The 22,184-nt window shown below is 43.3% G+C and overlaps 1 protein-coding gene across 7 annotated transcripts in view; it reads left to right on the top strand.

The window, feature by feature from the left end:
* Positions 1 to 1,146: 1,146 nt before the first annotated feature.
* The window catches only part of LOC137438815 (sodium- and chloride-dependent GABA transporter 3-like), a 285,952-nt gene continuing 264,914 nt past the window's right edge, over positions 1,147 to 22,184 (top strand). For 4 of the 7 annotated variants that reach the window (XM_068134240.2, XM_078767392.1, XM_078767385.1 and 1 more), the window contains exon 1: positions 1,147 to 1,211. The gene's annotated coding sequence lies outside the window, so the exon portion shown is untranslated. Of the gene's footprint in view, positions 1,212 to 1,719; positions 2,178 to 22,184 lie in introns of those variants that run through there. The other 3 variants (XM_078767374.1, XM_078767402.1, XM_078767368.1) reach the window with 3 other exon arrangements.

The following is a 22,184-nucleotide window of genomic DNA, read 5'->3' on the forward strand; positions in this document are numbered from 1 at the left end:
TTTTTTTGAATTTCTAAACTCCTGAATTTTCATACAATTGACTTGAAATGTGAAAAGGATTTGCACATCAGCTAACTGAATTCAACCAACAACTATTTTTAGATCAGCGTAGTCCAAAAGGTCAACATTGGCCAAAGGTCAACCACTTTTTTATAATCTCTAAAATCCTCAATTTTCATCAGATTGACTTGGAATTTGAATGTGATTTTCCTATCAGTTAACTGAATTCAACCACCAACAATTTTGAGATCAGCGTAGGCTAAAAGGTCAACATAGGCCAAAGGCCAACCACTTTTTTTTCATTTTTCTAAAATCCTCAATTTTCATCCAATTGACTTTTTTGTTCGTCATGCGTATGCGACTCTGCCTGCAAAGTTTGGCCTCGATCTGTACAGTCGTCTTGGAGATAATTTGATTATAGTGGTTTTTCATGGTTTTCACTCAAAACAAAATGGCGTCCGAACCACGGGACCTACGACGTCATTTTAATTTTATTTCTGTATAAATTTATACCGAGAAGATGCTGAAGAAATTTCATCCTGATCGCATAAAGTTTTTTACTTATCGAGTTATGACGTCATAACGGCGGAACCTATGACGTCATCATTCACATATGTTATTCCGCATGGAGAGTTCTTTGCAATGAGACCTGTTTCAATTATTTCTGTGCAGCGGTTTTTTGAGATATAGAGGTGCAAAGTTTTTTGGTTTTTCCAAGATGGCGCCCGTACCACGTGACCTGTGACGTCATAATATCCACTAAAATATTATATAGGAGGGCGCCCTCCTATGGTGGAAATTTCATGTCAATCGGACAAACGATTGCCGAGAAAATGAATTTTTAAATGCAGACACGCACGTACGTACGTACGTCCGAACCGCAGGCTAATCCTGCGTTTCGCTTCGCGAGTGCAGGGTAAAGATGATGTGGAATTTCCACAAGTGTTTGTTAAAGAATGAAGTGAAAGGTGAGAGAGAGTATGTGATGGACTTGAAAACTGGAAGATCGAATAGTCACTGCAAGTAAATGACGTCATCCATTCTTCCGAAATAAAAACCACCTTTAGAGGCCATTTTTCCCCGCAAGCGGGGGTTGGCCTTTTTCGGGGACCGTGGTTGTTGAAATGACGTAACAAAACGGATATACCTGCTTTGCTTCCTGGTTGGTTGTCTGATCGTTGTCCAGATTGAACGCATCTTCGTCACGAGAGGTAAGGGATACATGGTTGTGTTACTGGATTGTGAAATAAATAGCAAATTAGGTTTTGTTTTAATTTGAAATGATGATAACCATGTTTGTTGCATCATAAAGGAGAAGATACATTTAAAAATAATTATGACCACATTATTTAAATATTTTTTTCCAGAGTATTTTTGAAAAGATCTTTTTTCCAAGTGTATCAAGGAAATAATCCACAAAGTTGGGAATGTCGAACTCGGTGGTGTGATGGAGCGTCGGCTCTGAGTCTGGGAGGTGGGAAGTTCAAACCCCGTCCGAGTCGTACAAAGAGTTTATAATTGGTACGAGCTGCTTCCTTGCTTGGCGCTCAGTATTTAAAAGGATAGAGCATGGACAACGCTGGGAAGGCAATGGCAAACCACCCAGAATAACCTATACCAATAATCTGTTCCGGCATCACCGACACTCTGTAAAACGTATGGGACACAAATCAAAAAAGTGGGAAATCTTACATTGGTGTAAATCCGTGTAAAGATTGATTAACATCTGAGTCCTCACACAAGAAAGTTCATAATTGGTTGGGAAAAACGACTGGAGTGGGTGTGTGAGGGTGTGTGAGGGTGTGGGACAGTGTTATTAAACTATGTAAGTGGCAATGGGAGTTTTTCTGGTTTTCCTTGTTTGTGTTTCTTTTTTAAAATTCATTTTTCCATTTGGTTCCTGAGGCTGATTTATAACTCACTGTTTTTATGCCAAATGTCTCCTTCACTCAACTTGTATGTGAGGATCACACAATGCCTAACACAAGGAATTTCAACACAGGAGGAGACCATGAGGCCCATGAAGCCTGCACAATCGTGCAAATATCCTTGTACCACTCGATCTATCTACCACTTCATTTGGTTGTTGCCACAGTAGTCGTTCATTTGGTTGTTTTGGCATAATATATGTCACAAGTAATCCCAGAAACGTCCGAAATACCTGGAACGACTTGAAGGTCAGAAAATATTTTCCTGTGGGTGTTGCAGCAAAATATCTTCGATTGGCCTCCAGTCTCACTTTCATCACGAACCAATCTCCTTGTGCTATTAATCAAAACATCCAAACTTATTGTAACCTCTTATGTACTGCGACTGTACCTGTTATGCCTGTATGCCTGTTATTATGCCTATTATTATGCTATTTATTATTATGCTTTATTCATGCATTATTATGCATTATTTATGCATTATTTATTATGCATTTATGCATTATTATGCATTTATGCATTTATGCATTATTATGCATTATTTATGCATGATGCATTATTATGCTTTATTATTATTATTATGCTATTATGTATGCCTGAATATGCCTGTTATTATGTTTAACATTGGCCATATACTTATCATATCTCCCATATAAACCACAATGTCAGTTTGTGTGTTTGTACAGATGTCTGTTCCCCTTCATAAGGGAAGCTTGTAAAGGGCAATCTTTTAACACGAATGTGTGTTCACTGGGGTCTATTTTTGAAGAGAAAACAAACTCGCAAAGCATTTTCCATCAAAGAGTAATTATGTCTCTTCTCCAAGAATTGTAGACGATGGCCTGCACACTGGGGCTCAATGGCGGTGTACAAAAGTGTTATTTTAAACAATAAATACAAGGCGTGCAGAGCTAAAATAATGTTCATTTACGTCCGTATTGTGATGAAACGAAACGCTTAACCAGGAAAACTCCGAACATGAGCTTTTATTCACTTGAATGCAGCTCATCTACAAAGATAACACAAAAGCTGATAAGCAAGCATCCCAGAGCACCTTCATTGACATTACGGCATTACAGGGATATTCGCAAATATATAAAGCGCGTCCTTTAGCAATCTTACCAACTTGAAGGCACAGAACAGCTGAATGAAACCCCCTTAAGCACAGGTGGTATTATGAATCCCCCCCCCCCCCCCCCCCCGTGCGGTGGACACAGGAATAGCATCATGAGTAGTGCAGGTGCGTGATAGGCCATTACTCAGATGGAACCAATGATTCACGACATGTATGATGTTTAATACGTAAAAAGATGCAAGTACACCTTGACACTAGGCCGAGGCTTCAGACTTTGTTACGCTCATGAGGCTGCACCGTTGAATAAACTGTTCCAACCCATTATTTTTGATGGGCTTTTATACTCGTACATAATAAATCCCTTCTGCTTTTCATTGATAGCATTCGTTCCCTCCCTGCTCCACCATCCTGTTCTCTCTGCCTCTGGATTATACTTAACACCATCCATATTTGCTCTTTGAAGGTTGCCCTTTTCTCTGATGCTAACTTACCTCGAGTTCGCTTCTCCAAATCAACAGGTACCCAGCTCTCTCCTCATTCCCTGAAAGTTTGCCTTCCTTAAATCCTTCCTTCCTTAAATCCAATCTCGAGATCTTGGAGACGGCGGCAGGGATTTTCGAAGCTCCACACGGTCTCCACGTTTTTCGAAGTTAAGTCTGTTCACAATTGTATTTTGTCGAAACTGTATTTATCTTTCGGTGTGTGAAGTTATTGTGTGCAACTTTGGTTGTTTCTCGGTGTTTATCTTTCATAAATTGATCGTCTGTTTGCCGTGTCGTGTCTTGAGGCCTTGTACAGTGTGCACTGTACAACCTTGAGGCTTTGTTTTTCTCTCGGCGGTCCGTCGTTTGTGATCCAATAACTTTCGTTCTCTGTATTCCCAGTCTTTTCACCCATAGCCTACTTCCTTGTGTAAATCTCAACTCAAAAAAAAAAAATAAAAAAAAAAATAATACATTTCCTTCTCTGTTCTCATTCGTTTATTCATTCTTATTTGTTCGTTCGTTCTTCGACCACGTGTTTCTCCCCCATTTCCCCAGATAGTTTTCACTCATTAACCTTCAATGTTTACACTTTCCCCTCAAGTTATGTATTCCGTCATATTTTATAACACCTTTTTCTTCTTCTTCTTCAAAAGGCTGCTTTCGACTTGCTCACCAAATCAATTCATCCCAAAAAAAATATCCATCTCCTATAGTGCCTTTTTTCTACATTCCCTAAACTCTCCTGCACTCCATCCTCCATCCAGCGTCCTTAAACGTATTTTTAACTCGAAGGTCACAAGAAACTCATTTTGCAATAAATGTTCGTTTCCCATAAATCGTACACTTTCAAAAATCCAATCTCACCCCTCCCCTCCAAATCTTCCCCATAACCCCTCCCCTCCAAATCTTCCCCATCACCCCTCCCCTCCAAATCTTCCCCATCACCCATCCCTTTCAAATCTCCCCCCTTGCCCCCTCCCTCCTAAACTACCCCCTCACCCCTCCCCGCCAAGACGCCCCCTCGCCCCTCCCCTCCTAGACTCCTGCCTCACCCCTCCCCTCCAAATCTCCCCCATATCCCATCCCTTTCAAATCCCTCCCCTTGTCCCTTCCCTCCCAAACTCCCCCCTCACCCCTCCCCTTCAAATCTCCCCACCCTCATTGCTTCTCAATTTCCCCCCTCTCACTCCCCCTCCTCAAAGCGTCCTCCCCGCTTCTTCCCCCTTCAAACTCTCACCTCCATCTCCCCCAACCTTCTGCCTCGCTCTTCCCCCTCCTCAAATAACACCTCATTGTGGCTCACCCAATCACCATCAAACCTTTTGTCCGCCCCATCCTTCCCTTTCTCCGAGCTATTCTGAAATCTCTGACACACCTTCAACAGCTCTCCCTACCTCTTCCACATCTTACCCTACCCCTCCTCCCCCCTGTTCTGTATCTGATGCTCCCCCTTCCTCTTCATTAACGGTATGGACCTCAAACATCCGGGGCCTTCGTTCAAACTTAACTGATCTCTCCATACAGGTTGCTTCTGTCAAACCAGACGTGATCTGCTTAACAGAAACTTTCCTCCTTTATGATGTCTCTGATTCCATAGTATCTCTCCCGGGCTACTCCCTCCTCCGGTATGATAGACCTGAGCCTCGTCCTGGAGGCGGGGTTGCTATCTTTATCAAAAACTCTCTTCCTCACTCGCCCTGCACTGCACTCTCTCCACCTCACCCCCAGGAATACCTCTGGCTACGGCTTCCCCTTCGCTCCCACCTCTTGTTCATATGTGTGTTGTACCGTCCACCAAACAGTGATGACTCCATCTACATCTCGCTGTCTGATGATATGGACCAACTTCTATCTACTCATCCCAACTCTCTCTTCCTCATATGTGGTGATTTCAACTGTCATCATGCCAGTTGGCTGGGTGTGGGTACCTCTCTCACCAGCCATGGCTCCTCAGCAAAGGACTTCTGCGACTCACTGGGACTGACACAATCTGTCAATTTCCCGACCCGGATCTCAGTCAACGGAACATCTTCTCTTCTGGACTTGGTTATGACTAACTTCCCTGAAAATGTCTGCTGCTCTTCTTCTGCTCCGATCGGATCATCTGATCATGTCCTTGTTAAAGTGGACATCTCTCTGACCATCCTCAGGGAGCCTGCTCAGCGTCGACGAGTCTGGCATTTCACTCAGGCCAACTGGCACGGTCTTCAAGCAGCCATCAATCATCTGGACTGGTCTCCCATCTCTACCACCTCTGACATCAACTCATCCTGGGAATTCTTCCAAAGTAAATTGCTCTCTCTCATGCACAGATTTATCCCATCTCGTCTTCAGTTGTCATACCCTTCCTCCCGTCCATGGTACACGGAATCTTGTGGTGAGGCTGTTGCCCAGAAACAACTTGCCTTCGTCTCCTGGAAAGCAAATCCAACGGAAGGAAATCTCATTTCCTTTCACAAAGCCCGAAACAAGTGTGTGTCCACCCTCAGGAGAGCCAGGAAACAATATCTCTCCATTCTCAAGACCGAACTCTCTTATCTGTCTCCCTCTTCCAAATCCTGGTGGCGTCTGGTCAAATCCGTTTCTGGTGTTTGTTCCCCCTCCATCCCCTCCCTTACCTCAAACGGTTACACAGCTGACTCCGCACGTGAAAAAGCTGAATGCCTCAACTCTGTGTTTGCCTCTAAATCTTGTGTCCCAAACCCATCCCTCTCTGTACCCACCATACCCAGTCGTACCCTGCTGCTCCTGGACTCCGTGTCCTTTCCTCCTGACAAGGTGGAAATGTTTCTGTCAACCCTCGACTCTGATTCTGCAACTGGACCCGACGGCATCAGCCCACGGGTCCTAAAATCCTGCTCTGCTGCTCTATCTCACCCTCTGTCTATTCTCTTCACCCTCTCTTTTGCTCAAGGTCAACTGCCATCTGCTTGGAAATCAGCCAACATCACCGCTTTGCACAAAAAAGGTGCAAAAACAGATCCTAGCAACTACAGACCAATCAGCCTTCTCCCAATTATCAGCAAAGTCATGGAATCCATCATTGCTTCGGATATGAAATCTTTCCTCTTCTCCAATGGCTTGATCTCTGATCATCAATTTGGTTTCAGACCAGGTCACTCTACTCTGGACATGCTGCTTCTGCTGTCTCAACAATGGATGGAGGTCCTCAATGCCAAACAGTAAATTAGAGCTGTCTCCCTCGACATATCACGTGCCTTCGACACGGTCTGGCACCCCGCTCTGCTCACCAAACTCTCCTCCTTTGGTATCCATGGAAATCTCCACGCATGGCTGGCGGACTTCCTCTCTAGTCGTCGTCAACGTGTGGCCCTGAATGGGTTTCTCTCATCTCCTCTTCCTGTTCAGGCTGGAGTTCCCCAAGGCAGTGTTCTGGGCCCCGTGCTTTTTCTGGTCTTCATCAATGATCTCTCTGACTCTCTGGAAAATCCTCTCTATCTCTTTGCTGATGACTCCACTCTCTGCCGCTCCATTCCTCTTCCCTCAGATTGGCAGTCTGCCGCCTCCTCACTCTCTGAAGACCTGGACAAAATCACAGACTGGTCAAACAAGTGGAACATGTCTTTCAATCCTGACAAATCTCACACTCTTACTATGTCTCTCCGAAAAGATCGACTGGACAACCCTCCCATCTACTTTCTCAACAATCCTCTCCAAGAAGTTCTGTCGCTCAAGATTTTGGGTCTCACTATCTGCCATGATCTTTCTTGGGAAAACCACATTTCCAAGCTGGCCTCCAAAGCCAGTCGCCGACTGGGCATCCTCCGTCGTGCGAAGTCCTTCCTCGGCACACCTGAGCTCCTCACCACATACAAGGCTTTCATCCGCAGCTCAATGGAATACTGTTCTCCCCTATGGGCCGGTGCTCCTGCCTCACACCTAGCTCGGCTTCACACTGTTGAAACCAAAGCTTTCAGAATTATTGGAATCTCCCGCGATGAAGCCATCTCTGAGGGCCTTTCACTCACTCACCGCAGGCAGGTAGGTGGTCTTTCTGTCTTCTACCGACTCCTCTCCGGCCTTGCACCCCCAGCTCTCTCTGTGCTCTGTCCCCCAAATATTCCTACAGGTCGCACAAGATCTGCCAGCAACCCTCTGATGGTTAAACTGCCGAAATCTCGGCTCCCTGCTCACCTTCACTCTTTCATTCCTCTTTTCTCCCGCCTCTGGAACAAACTCCCTCACTCCCTTCAATCCCACTCCTCCCTCCAGGTCTTTAAAACAGCTGTTCACCACCATCTCTTATCTTCCCCCATCCAAAACCTTGATCTTTTCTACCCCCGCTAATTCACCCCAGATCCACCTTGTTTGAAATTCCAACTTCTTTCCTGGAAGTCCTGGCAGTGTCCATATGTTTTATACCTCTCCCACCGCCCCCTTCCCACGCCCCCCCCCCCAAAAGCCCTCGCCCTCTCTCAGATCTCTCGATGTCTCCATGTCTCTCGGTCCCTGCTCTCAAATGTTGTGTTTGTGTCCTTCCCCCTCTCTCCCCATCTTGTGTACCGCTCCCTCTGTTATATGTTTTATGTGTCGGTTTGTCTTTCTGTGTGATTAATGTTCGCTCTTTCACGAGCCTCGATCTTGTATACAAAAAAAAACAAACAAAAAAAAAAAAAAACAGCCTGAGTCTACTATCCTGAACTCCAACACTGAACAGTATCGTTACATACACCATGTTGTGGTTACTTTTCATCAAATGATCTTCTCCCTCCTCCTTTTTATTCTTTATATTCATGGTCAAGGCTCGTGGAAGAGCAAGAACACTGAACGGATCATGATGCAACAGAACAGAAAGAAGAGTAGAAAGAGGGGGGATACACAAACAGCAGGGTTGAAGGATAAAATAGAAAGAGACTTGGACAAATACTGGGAAGTGGGGAGCAAAGAGGGAATCTTTCATTCGGTGCAAATCTTTCATACCTGTATTGAAAATCGTGTTAATTCGTGTCGTGTCTTGAGGCCTTGTACAGTGTACACTGTACAACCTTGAGGCTTTGTTTTTCTCTCAGCGGTCCGTCGTTTGTGATCCAATAACTTTCGTTCTCTGTTTTCCCAGTCTTTTCACCCCATAGCCTACTTCCTTATGTAAATCTCAACAAAAAAAAAACAAAAAAAAACCATTTCCTTCTCTGTTCTCATTCGTTTATTCATTCTTATTCGTTCGTTCATTCTTCGACCACGTGTTTCTCCCCCATTTCCCCAGATAGATTGTCAAATTTCAACTCGTTATTTTATCATCCATGCGTTATTGTTTGATTATAGTTAGTTTTGGTTTGAATTTCCTGTAACTCATAATTAATTAATCGTGTCCTGCTCCTCGTGTGCGGCCTTGTCGTTGTACCCCCGTCAGTGTTTGTTAACTGAAGCGTGTTTTGCTTGGCTCTTAGTTTTTTCCCTTCTACCCTGAACATAATACTCTGTCTAACGTTCTAAATCCCCACCCCCCCCACCCCCCAAAAAAAACAAAAAAAAACAAAAACATTTATTTTCCTTTCTCCACATGTACTGTTGTCTCATCCTGTATTTTCTGTCCAGGTGTGCTGTTCGCCCTGCCCCCATTATCTCCTTGCCATCCACCGTTTGCCCTGTTCACGTGACTCGTGGTGATCCCTCTTGGCTCTCCCCCCGTTGGTATTTTGTGCATATAAGATTGTTCACGGTTCTGTTTAAATATTATTTTAAATATGTTTAACCTTTCCCCTTCAGTGGTTTATTCAGTGGTATATTACAACACGCTGTTTTTCTTCCTATTTAAAAGGCTTTTCTCAATTTCTTCTCCAACTCATTCCACGTCAAAAAAAAGAAATTCAATATCTTATACGTCTCCCTCACTACATGGTCTAAATTCACATTCATTCCATCCCTCATCCATCGTTCTGAATCGGAGTGCTAACTTGAAAATCACAACAAACCCAATTTGTTTTCAATGTTCGTCTTTCATTAATCATCCACTTTCTAAACTCCCCTCTTGCCCCTCCCATCCAAATCCCCCCCCTTGCACCTACACTCCTAAACTCCCCCCTTGCCCCTCCACTCTTAAACTCCCCCCTTGCCCCTCCACTCCTGAACTCCCCCCTTGCCCTTCCCCTCCTAAACTCCCCCCTTGCCCCTCCCCTCCAAATCCCCCCTTGCCCCTCCACTCCTGAACTCCCCCCTTGCCCTTCCCCTCCTAAACTCTCCCCTTGCCCCTCCCCTCCAAATCCCCCCTCGCCCCTCCACTTCTAAACTCCCCCTTGCCCCTCCCCTCCTAAACTCCCCGCTCACTCCTCCCCTTCAAAACTACCCCCCCCAACCCCTCCCATTCAAATCTCCCCCCATACCATTCCTCTCCAATTCTCCCTCCTCCCCCCTCCTCCTCAAAGCTGCCTCCTCCCCACTTCGTCTCCCTTCTATCTCATACCTCCACCCCCCCAACCTTCTACTTTCCTCTGCCCCCCCTCAAACAACCCCTCACTGTGCCTCATCCCTTCACCATCAAACCTTTCATCCTCCTCATCCTTCCCTTTCTTGGAACTTTTCTGCAATCTCTGACACACTATCAACTGCTCTCCCTACCTCCCCCTCTCATCCTTCATCTTACCCTACTCCTCCCCTCCCCTGTCCTGTACCCGATGCTCCCCCACTCTCTTCATTAACGGTATGGACCTCAAACATCCGGGGCCTTCGCTCAAACCTGACTGATCTCTCCATACAGGTTGCTTCTGACAATCCAGACTTGATCTGCTTAACAGAGACTTTCCTCCTTCAAGATGTCTCTGATTCCTTAATATCTCTTCCTGGTTACTCCCTCCTCCGGTATGATAGACCTGAGCCTCGGCCTGGTGGTGGGGTGGCTATCTTTGTCAAAAACTCTCTTCCTCACTCTCCTTGCACTGCCCTCTCTCCTCCTCACCCCCAGGAGTACCTCTGGCTACGGCTTCCTCTCCGCTCCCACCTTTTGTTCATATGTGTTCTGTACCGTCCCCCAAACAGTGATGACTCCATCTACATTTCACTGTCTGACAACATGGACCAACTTCTATCCACTCATCCCAACCCTCTCTTCCTCATATGTGGTGACTTCAACTGTCATCATGCCACCTGGTTGGGTGTGGGTTCCTCTCTCACCAGTCATGGCACCTCAGCAAAGGACTTCTGTGACTCACTGGGATTGACACAATCTGTCAATTTCCCGACCCGGATCTCAGCCAATGGAGTATCTTCTCTTCTAGACTTGGCTATGAAAAACTTCCCTGCTAATGTCTGCTGCTCTTCTTCTGCTCTAATCGGTTCTTCTGATCATGTGCTTGTCAAAGTGGACATCTCTCTGGCCATTCTCAGAGAGCCTCCTCAGCGTCGACGAGTCTGGCATTTCACTCAGGCCGACTGGGACGGTCTTCAAGCAGCCATCAATCGTCAGCATTGGTCTCCCATCTCCACTGCCTCTGACATCAATTCTTCCTGGGAATTCTTCCAAAGCAAACTGATCTCTCTCATGCACAGATTTATCCCATCTCGCCTTCAGTTGTCTTACCCTTCCTCCCGTCCATGGTACACTGAATCTTGTGGTGAGGCAGTTTCCCTGAAACAACTTGCCGTTGCCTCTTGGAAGGCTAATCCAACTGAAGGCAATCTCAGTTCCTTCCACCAAGCTCGGAACAAGTGTGTGTCTACCCTCAGGAGTGCCAGGAAGCACTATCTCTCCTCACTCAAGAATGAACTCTCAAACCTGTCTCCTTCCTCCAAATCCTGGTGGCGTCTGGTCAAACCCATTTCTGGTGTTTGTTCCCACTCTATCCCCTCCCTTACCTCAAATGGCGACACAGTTGACATCGCACGTGACAAAGCCGAATGCCTCAACTCTGTGTTTGCCTCAAAATCCTTAGTCCCAAACCCATCTCTCTCTGTTCCCACCTTTCCCAGTCGAACCCAACTGCTCCTGGACTCTGTGTCCTTCTCTCCTGACAAGGTGGAGGAGTTTTTGTCAAACCTCGAATCTGATTCTGCAACTGGACCAGACGGCATCAGCCCATGGGTCCTAAAATCCTGCTCTGCCGCTCTCTCTCACCCTCTCTCTGTTCTTTTCAGCCTATCTTTTGCTCAAGGTCATCTGCCAGCATCCTGGACATCAGCAAACATTACCGCTTTACACAAAAAGGTGCAAAAACAGATCCTTGCAACTACAGACCAATCAGCCTGCTCCCAATTATCAGCAAAGTCATGGAATCCATCATTGCTTCGGATATGAAATATTTCCTCTTCTCCAATGGCTTGATCTCTGATCATCAATTTGGTTTCAGACAAGGTCACTCTACTCTGGACATGCTGCTTCTGCTGTCTCAACAATGGATGGAGGTCCTCAATGCCAAACAGGAAATCAGAGCTGTCTCCCTTGACATATCACATGCCTTCAATACGGTCTGGCACCCCGCTCTGCTCACCAAACTCTCCTCCTAAGGTATCCATGGAAATCTCCATGCATGGCTTGCGGACTTCCTCTCTGGTCGTAGGCAACGTGTGGCCCTGAATGGATTTCTCTCATCTCCCCTTCCTGTTCAGGCTGGAGTTCCCCAAGGCAGTGTGCTGGGCCCTGTGCTTTTTCTGGTCTTTATCAATGATCTCTCCGACTCTCTGGAAAATCCTCTCTATCTCCCTCCTCCCCCTCTCTATCTCCTCTCTATCTCCCCCCTAGGTCTTTTCGATGCTGTTCCATGCGCTCACGCTTTCGAAGCTAAGTGATCCTTCTCAATTGTGTTTTTGTCGAGACTGTATCTATCTTTCGGTGTATGTACCTCTAGTGTATCTTTTGGAAAATTTTCGGTGCTAATTTTTCGTACATGTATACACAATCGTCGGTTAATGCGTATCGAGTATTCTGCGGCCTAGTACTCGTAGGTTTGGCTACCGTACCGTCTCCGACCTTGTGGTTTTGTTTTTCTCTCAGCGATTCGTCCAATCCGCTGCAATTATTTTCGTTCTCTGTTTCATCCCAGTCGTTCACCCCATACCTCCTTGTTTAATATTTCCACTCAAAAAAAAAAACCCAAAAAAATATTTCCTTCCCAGGTCTTATTCGTTTATTTGTTGTTCTTATTTTGTTCGTTCGTTCTTCGTTCGCGATCACGTGGTTAGAAATGTATAATCTCTCCCCTGAACATCTATTTTCTCTCATATATTATAACACCCTTTTCTTCTTTTCCTACAAAAGGATGCTTTCATCTTGCTCACCAAATCTATTCATTCCAAAAAATATATATAATACCATCTCTTACAGTTCCTCCTTTCTACATTCCCTAAACTATCCAGAACTCCACCCCTCCTTCAGTGTCCTCAAACGTATTTTTGACTCGAAGGTCTCAAACTCATTTTGCAAAAAATGTTCGTTTCCCATGAATCGTACACTTTTCAAAATCCAATCTCACCCCTCCCCTCCAAATCCTCCGCATCACTCATCCCTTTCAAATCTCCCCCCTTGCCCCTTCCCTTCCCTCCCCTCCCTCCTAAACTCCCCCCACACCCCTCCCCTCCGAGACTCTCCCTCACTCCTCCCCTCCTAGACTCCCCTCTCACCCCTCCTCCTCAAAGCATCCTCCCTGCTTCTTCCCCATTCAAACTTTCACCTTCATCTCCCCCAACCTTCTGCCTCGCTCTTCCCCTTCCTCAAACACCTCACTGTGCCTCACCCAATCTCCATCAAACCTTTTGTCTGCCCCATTCTTCCCTTTCTCCAAGCTATTCTGAAATCTCTGAAATCTCTGACACACCTTCAACAGCTCTCCCTACCTCTTCCTCCTCTTCCACATCTTACCCTACCCCTCCCCCCCCCCTGTTCTGGACCCGATGCTCCCCCTTCCTCTTCATTAACGGTATGGACCTCAAACATCCAGGGCCTCCGCTCAAACTTGACTGATCTCTCCATACAGGTTGCTTCTGACAAACCAGATGTGATCTGCTTAACAGAAACTTTCCTCCTTCATGATGTCTCTGATGCATTGGTATCTCTCCCAGGTTACTCCCTCCTCCGGTATGATAGACCTGAGCCTCGTCCTGGAGGTGGGGTTGCTATCTTTATAAAAAACTCTCTTCCTCACTCGCCCTCCACTGCCCTCTCTCCACCTCACCCCCAGGAATACCTTTGGCTACGGCTTCCCCTTCGCTCCCACCTTTTGTTCATATGTGTGTTGTACCGTCCACCAAACAGCGATGACTCCATCTACATCTCGCTGTCTGATAATATGGACCAACTTCTATCTACCCATCCCAACTCTCTCTTCCTCATATGTGGTGATTTCAATTGTCACCATGCCAGTTGGCTGGGCGTGGGTACCTCTCTCACCAGCCATGGCTCTTCAGCAAAGGACTTCTGCGACTCACTGGGACTGACACAATCTGTCAATTTCCCGACCCGGATGTCAGTCAACGGAGCATCTTCTCTTCTGGATTTGGTTATGACAAACTTCCCTGAAAATGTCTTCTGCTCTTCTTCTGCTCCAATCGGCTCATCTGATCATGTGCTTGTGTCGTGGAAGTGTAGTGAGACTCAAGACTCCAATGATGTCACAGGTTTACAAAAGATCACAACTTTATTAACTGGTTGTTCACTTCATTCCAATACTAATGACTACCGTTAACTCAATGGACCAGATAACTCTTATCCGCATAGTCCCTTTTTCTCAGCCGATATTCCTCCGCAACGCCGTACTCGTTCATCCCATCGGGCAGGACTTCTGATGGCAAGTGGTCCTTGACTCCAAGTCTCTTCTGTTTATATGGGCAAGCTTCAGTTAATCCTCTGTGCGCTGAAATCGTAATCCCTTCTCCGCTGCTTCCAATCCGTTCTCCGCAAACGTTACTCGGTCGCCTCACTGGCACCAGCTCGCTCCCCTCCTGCTGCGAGTTCCATTTACCAAACAATAGGGGGGTGCTCCAGCCTGGGGCTGTGACCAGGTGGACAAGAGATTACCATGTTCGTGCACATTCCTGACATTCATTTACGAAATCGTCTATCTGCTTCGTTACCAGTCCTAATCAATGAGTTACCAGCCCCAATCAATGAGTTACCAGTCCCAATCAATGAGTTACATTTCCACAATTCCCTCATCTTTTTTGTTTTTTGTTTATATTAACCATTAATCTAAACATCAATATAAGTAAACAATCAATCACTGCAAGTAAACATCAATACAAGTATAAGTAAATAATCAATCACTGCAAGTAAACATCATTACAAGTATAAGTAAATAATCAATATCTACAAGTAAATATCAATACAAGTATTCAAACCATAACTTTGGTAATCAAATTCCCTTAGGCATACACCGTCATCCTGCAAGAATCACAAAACATTTCGTTGGTCATTGACTCCTTCCATATTGTTCAATCTATTGCATTTGCATCACAAATATCTTTTCAAAACAACACTTCACCATCACCAAGATACAACAATTTCACTTCATTTTCAAGTTTTGTAAAGCATCTGCACCATCTGGCAAAAACGTTTGCCTCCACACAAATGTTGACTTTGTTTGAAAGGAAGGGCTGATCACTTGTGTTTGAATCCAGGTATGAAACATTTTCTCCTAATGTCTTCATAGCACCTGCACTACTTCGTGTAGGATTTCGCTGTTGTGGTAACATTGCGGAGTCATAGACTGACCCTGCTCTCCATGTAGCATTCTTGCCACTTTTTGCTGTAAACCATAGTAATTCCTGAACAAGGCCTTCACCCAGTTGTAGTCGACTTGCCTCCTCCCTCATTGTGAGTGGGCAGCAAGTATTGGTGTGATGTTGATTGGCCAGCAAGATGTGGAACAGGGATGCCGGATGCATCCACAATGATGTTGGGACCATGGTGTTCAGGTCATCCATGGTCCATACCAGGAGTGGCCCGCAGAATCGTGCACAGCTGTTGTGAAAAGGCACAGCCATTGGTTTGCAGCTCCATGCTGGCTCCCCGGAAGTTGGTGAAGTAATAACCTATGTCCCCGCATTTCACAGAGGTTGCAGGTAAGGTGTCGTTGTCCTGCAACTTCTGATGTGATGAATGTTCCAAGCCTTTGAACAAGAGTAAGTGATCGCCTTTCTTTCATATGTTGCAGTGTGATCCAGGCAAATGGTCACATAAATTTCCTTGGTGAAGGTAAGCATCCATCTCCAAGTTACACGGGAGAATGTCTTCATCATTCTTTGAGAAAGAGGGTGTATGCCACGTTTAACTTCATTTTTTAGTCACAAATTTTCTTTCTCGAACTTCTTCCCAATTCCGTTAGCACCCCCTTCAAATGTGATCTTGTCTTATCCTTATGCTCAGTCACATCTGAATCTGCTTTCCACACACACTGAATCAGATAGGGTACATCTTACCATGAAATCAGCATAATCATGTATATCTTCCGACAGTTTCACATTCAACAATTTGTTGTTTTTCCTTAACACAAAAAGTTATATTCATTTATATGCGTCACACAAATAATATTCAATCAGGTATGTATTTGACTACTAAACTAAGAATAGCATCCACAATTGCTTTCAGGTTAATATAGTTCAAAAATTAACTCATGCAGGTATTTTAGCACTACTCTAAGAAAATAAATTGTGTATGATTACAATCACAGACGGGAATATCTAATTCCCAACAACAATTTTCCCAAACCAACAAATTATGCATAATGTATTATTACCATAATTCCTCTCCACTTTTTCTTTTCCCTTTTTTTTTTTTTTTTTCCCCTAACAGTGTGTCACTCGTGGTGATATGAGTTCACTGATATTGTAATTGACACAACTCATAACATTGTCGTTATGCCATTATCTTAATTCTACTGTATTCATTTGCAACATCACTTGATTTAATCTTTTAATCTCAGTATTTATGTCGCCATAAAAGTCTTCCTTTTCTGGTTCCACATTTCTTTCCTCATTTGTCACTTCATGCGTTATCATCGTGTTGTTGGTTACCTTATTCAAACACACCGTCACTAAGGCTTTCAAGCAAGCCACCACTAAAACAATTGCCAATATAACTACTAAACCAACAAACAAATATTGGAGTATCTTAGCTACCACCCCTCCAAATGTGTTTCCCAACCATGCAAAGGCACCCCCTTTTATAAAATCGTGGTATCTTGCTCCCTCTTGTCCCACCTGTAGCCATCTGTAAAACATGTGAGCTACCCCTTGTATATGTTCATACCTATAACATAATTATATGTCAATGACATTCAACATTGTATACCAAACTAACAAGCTTCCTAAAAGGTAAATAAAGAAAATCCCTTAAGATGTAACATAAATCAGATTATTTGTCTTACCCTGATCCCCCTATCTCCCGGGGTCGAACTAAATCCCGTAATCATGAGTGTAGTTGTGATACATTATCCCTCATGTTGCGCTAATATCAGTAGATAATGGTGTGTCATGTAGGCAAATAAATGTCACTATCTTCCCTAATTCAAGTAGGAATATTAAATGTTGAAATTGTAATGTTTATCAATGCAAGGGGTGTTAAATTGTAATTCAAATGAATGTATATCACGACTATCATTTATCCGCCACTGAATGTTCTGCTGGGCTGCTAGGTGCAGCCTCATTTTCTGTGGGATCGTCCACCTTAGCCCCATGTGCTTGCTTGCAATGAGAGGCATGAATCCAACTTTCTATTTTGGGTCCATATTTGTTTCTATTCTTATAAATCTCCTGTGGTTTATCAATTCGTTCCAAGATACCGCAACCAAAGGTTTTAACCAAGGCTCTACCAAACTATTAAAGGTGGGCGCGATTCGGAAAATTTTAAGTCCGCTTACCGCTTATCCGCTCCGCCAGCCCGTGTAGTCCGATTCGCTTATCCGCTTCAGCGGCCGAAAATCTTAGTCCGCTTACCGCTTATCCGCTTATCCGCTTCGATTCGATTTTTTAAAAGCGCTTCGACGTTTTTAAAGCGATTTTTGACGTTTCTAAAGGGAATTTAATGCTTTTTAAGCCTAAATAGCCATTTCTAACTACTACAAAGACAAACAAAGCATTTAAGATCAAAAATATACATTTTTATTTAAATAAAATTTATTCAAAATTTATTGAAATAAAGTTTTCCACTCGACTCTACTCTACTCTACAGTTAATTTTAATATAATTTTAATATATGCAAGTTACATTAAAGAAAAATCAATTTGCCTGTCCTTTCTTTGACAAGAGAGTCTACTAGTCAACAGACTAGCAATCTGTTGACTAGTCCTCGTCTTCCTCCTCCACCTCGTGGGCCTTCTTGAGGATTTGGAGGTTGCCCTTCAAGAAGACGAGGGCCTCGAAGTTCGGTGCAGCCAGGGCCGACCTCTTAGGCCTGAGGATGTCCGACCCGTAGCTGAACACGCGCTCGACCGAGGCAGAGCTCGGGAGCGGCGTGTTATGCCTGAGAAACAGAGTTACCCAAGCATCACGGAACTCGAGCGGGAAGAGATTGGGTGAGAGCCCCGGGTTCCCCCTCAGCGGCTTCCTCGACCAGCTTTCTCCATCTTGACGTTATTGCCGCTCTAGCGTCCAATAAAATATTCAGTTTTCACTTATTATTCACTTAAATAAATATTCACAATTCTAGAGTAACGGCTCAGGCTAACAGCTGATTTGGCGAATCGCGATGCGCTTTAATTTTTCGGTAGTCCGCTTGCGCTTATCCGCTTCGGTTTCCGGGGGTTGTTCCGATTCGCTTATCCGCTTCGAAAACGTTAGTCCGCTGCAGCGGATAAGCGGATAAGCGGACTTTCGAAGCGGACCACCCACCTTTGCAAACTATTTCCAATGTGAACAAAAAATGCCAGTGAAACAATGATTCGAAGAATTAACTTCAAGGGGTCAATAAATTTATTCTATAACTAGATCTAATTTTCCCATCCAATAGTTTGCCTTGCCACATGTCATATTATAACACTTTAATAAACCTTCGAAAAATGTTTCCCATCTCAACAAATTTCCTTTTTTACAAATAGCCATGTGTAACTTACGTATTTAACTACAATTTCCTCTCAATTTGTTTGGCCTAACTGGCCGCAAAAGTGGCTGCCAGCATGCAGTACCGTTTTTTATCTACCAAGGAAGTGCTCGTCCACACAAGACCTCTACCAAAATGTTGTTTGTAAAAACAAATCTGGGATTTCTGATTACATGGATGCACACTTCTAGGACATTTTCAGGCTGCTGTTAACAATCCACTACGATAAATTAATTCCTTTACCCACAATCAAATAATTAGTACAAATTGAGGATATTATCCCTATCACATTCTTTTATAGATTCATTATGTTGGATCTAATTTTTTCCAATAATTTTCCACTGCTGTAAGGAAAAACAATAGCTCTCATAAGTCTTAGTAATATCGTACTTAATTTACCCAGCATCGAATAATTTATTTACTATCCTTTCTCATCTGTTAACCAGTGACTTTGTTTGAACTCCAGAACTCAAAACTCACAATAGTTCAAACCAGCAAAATTTCCTTTACTATTTTCCCATATCATCTATGCCTTATACACATCCATACATACAGCCCAATTTATATTCTGATAAAATTCAAGTTTATATATATATAAAATCCGTGAGCAGAGTACTCTGGGAAGTCAGTGTAAGACCTCTCCAAAATTTGGCTAATTTTGTACTCCCACATTTTTTATGAAGTTCATATCCATAAATAGCTTTGATTCTCATATAAATTCTATCACAATGGAATCCCAAGATTACTTCCAATTTTTTACTATTAATGAATAGCTGCTCATAACTCAGCAAATCAAATCTTTATTCTCCATCTCCCTTGACAAAAGTGATAATTTTCATAATCAAATTATATTTCTATTTTTTTATTTTACGAATTCTCTCGATATGCGATCCCATCCCCATGGAACTATCTATTTTTCAGACAAGGCACACTGTCGGTGTCAACAATCTTGTAAGATTGATACACAAAAACAAAAACACTGACACACAAAATACCCACACACACATGCATTATGCGTATTTGTTTGCATTGGAACCCTTATTTACAGATCCGGATGGGTGTCAACTTTATTTCAATTTCTCAAAATTTGTCCTTCAATTTTATAAGCGCTAATACACAAATGGACCAAAAAGTTTATTCTTAGAAAACCCCTATGACGTCACATTGACGTTACCCTTTCAGTTCCCACAATAATTTATCCAAATTTGACTACCCACCCATTTGTATGTCAGTCGACCACTGACCTATCAATCGTGTGGAACAATAGTCTGAAATTCCCACCTGATCATGATGTGACTCTTGTCACTTGGTTTGCCAAAAAAATTGCAAAGCAATTGTTCCAAACTTTGTAAATTTAAAATTTTGTGCCCAAAATAAAAGATCCAATTTCGGCATTTGATCAATTAATTATCAATTTGCTTACAAGCAAAAGAAAAATGAATAATTCTTGCTCCGAAAACTTTTCAGACCCAAGAATCATCGACAGTTATTCATGTTTGTCCAGTAATCTAATTTGTTGAGGCCAATCGTCATTTGGGATTTGTCGCAATGAAGGCCTAATCATTGTCTGAGGTATCGGTCAGCACTGGTACCCTTGATCTTGGTTTACCCTATGAACTTGTCTTCCTTTTGGTATACGGACATCCTCTTTTCCAATGTCCCATCCGTCCACACTTGAAACACCGGTTTCTGTCGTTGCCTGGTCTGTGCACCTGTGCACTTGTATTGCTGGGCTGCATCTCTACATCCCTGAGTTGCCACTGCAATCTCTCGTTATCTCCTGAAACACAAAAAAATTCTCTTTACCGTCCTTTTTGGGGAGACAACTGGAAATCAGATGGGACAACTGTCACTTTCATTCCTAATTTCGAGGGCAGTTGTGCATTTGTCTCCTCCACTGTATCCTGTATCCTTTTTATTTTAAGTTCTAGATCCGTTATCCGTTCTTGCTGTTCCCGTTGTCTGGATTCACCATCCCAAATATGGAATGCAAGCCAGTCTACCGTTAGATTCTGTCTCTTCCTGGCTTTCAATCTTTGTTCCAATCTTTCCAATCGACTTCGCTCAAATGTACCATCTCTTGGAAACTCCTCATCATGTCCCTTTGTCCACAAATACCAATTCTCGACCTGCCTTATAGCTTCGGCACCATAACGGTCGTACATATGATGTGTACAAGTACCTTTTTGTGGAATCTCTGGTTGTCCTTGTGTATTCTTGCAGGCTCCATTTCCCATTCTGCTTTTTATCAAAGTAGCGTTGGATGTGTTGTAGTTTGTTCCTCTAAAGCTTCACTCGTACCTCCAGGAAGGATCTCTCCACCTGTTCAAACGGTGATTTCCAGAGAATCTCTCTCACCTGTGGCTTTTGCACAATCCAATCTCACAGATCAGTATTTGCAGATGAGCCAGAGGGTCAGTATGAAATGGGTGAATCCTCAGGTGTCCGCTCTGTTGAAGGGGAAATCACACAATGGCAACCGCACATATATATCTATATATAAACTCACCACCTTGCTCAATTTTCCAAGGTTGTCTTCACATTGATAATATCTCACAAAGATATCAAAGCTTCTTTCTTGAGACCGCATTTTCATCAATCAAACAATCAATATATTCAATTCAATTTATTCAGTTCAATTTATTCAGTTAAATTTATTCAATTAAATTTATTCAGTTCAATTCATTCAGTTAAATTTATTCAATTAAATTTATTCAGTTCAATTCAATTATTCAATTTCAATTAATTTATCAATATTCATCAATAAATCAAATTAATCATTTTGGATGACTCCTTGCATAAGCCCTTTCCCCAATGATGTCAGGACAGGTCCATCTATTGACTGAGATCGAAGCTCATCGGTCGTCACCTCTGGTTCATACCTCATGTCAATTGACGAATCACTGTTCTGTCCTAGGGTCATATCTGACCTATTTTTGCCATTTTGCCTGGTCTTCACAAATTTTCTTTGCAACCACTAAAGGCAACTCATCCTTCATTCGTGAGACCGCCAAAATAGATGGCAGATATTAAAGTTCTTTGGGAAAAATATCTCATCATTTTTTCTTTTAATAGTACCCAAATCTCTTGGCAATATAAATTTCGTAAAACTACTGAAATAAGACTGTAAAATTCCTTCAATCATGCTAAATTTTGAAACTCCATCGCTTGTAACACCCAATTTATCCCATAGGGCTTGAAAGTTCTTTCCCAAGTTCATGCAATCATTCTGCATTTGACCCCTATGATATCATTCATAATAATCATCATGATTTTATCGTCATGGTCCTATCACCATCATCTATTTAAAACGAACATTTCCTTTATCACCACAGCTATGTGGTATAATCAACAATAGAATAAAACTGTACATAGCAACAGGCTACCTCATGGCCACTTAGTATACCTATTGACAATAAGTCATAACAATATCGAATAATCATTGAACAATTAAAAAATCGCTTCCACTGCTCCAGCCGCAGCATTCGTCATTTTGTCTGCTCATCCGCGTGACCAAAACGAAATAAAGGGAGCTCAACCATTACACAGCGCTATTAATGGCGCATGCCATAGGAACTCAACGCAATTTCGACTCAGCCAGAAAACGAGCAAATTTTGCAGGATGTTAACTGGAATTAGTCGTGAAAATATATCCAAAATACACAAAAATACACACCCACAAAAATAAACAACAAAACCCAAACAAAACCAAGGTC

Source organism: Myxine glutinosa, chromosome 1 (genome assembly GCF_964187855.1).
Source record: "Myxine glutinosa chromosome 1, kmMyxGlut1.1, whole genome shotgun sequence".
NCBI lineage: Eukaryota > Metazoa > Chordata > Myxini > Myxiniformes > Myxinidae > Myxine > Myxine glutinosa.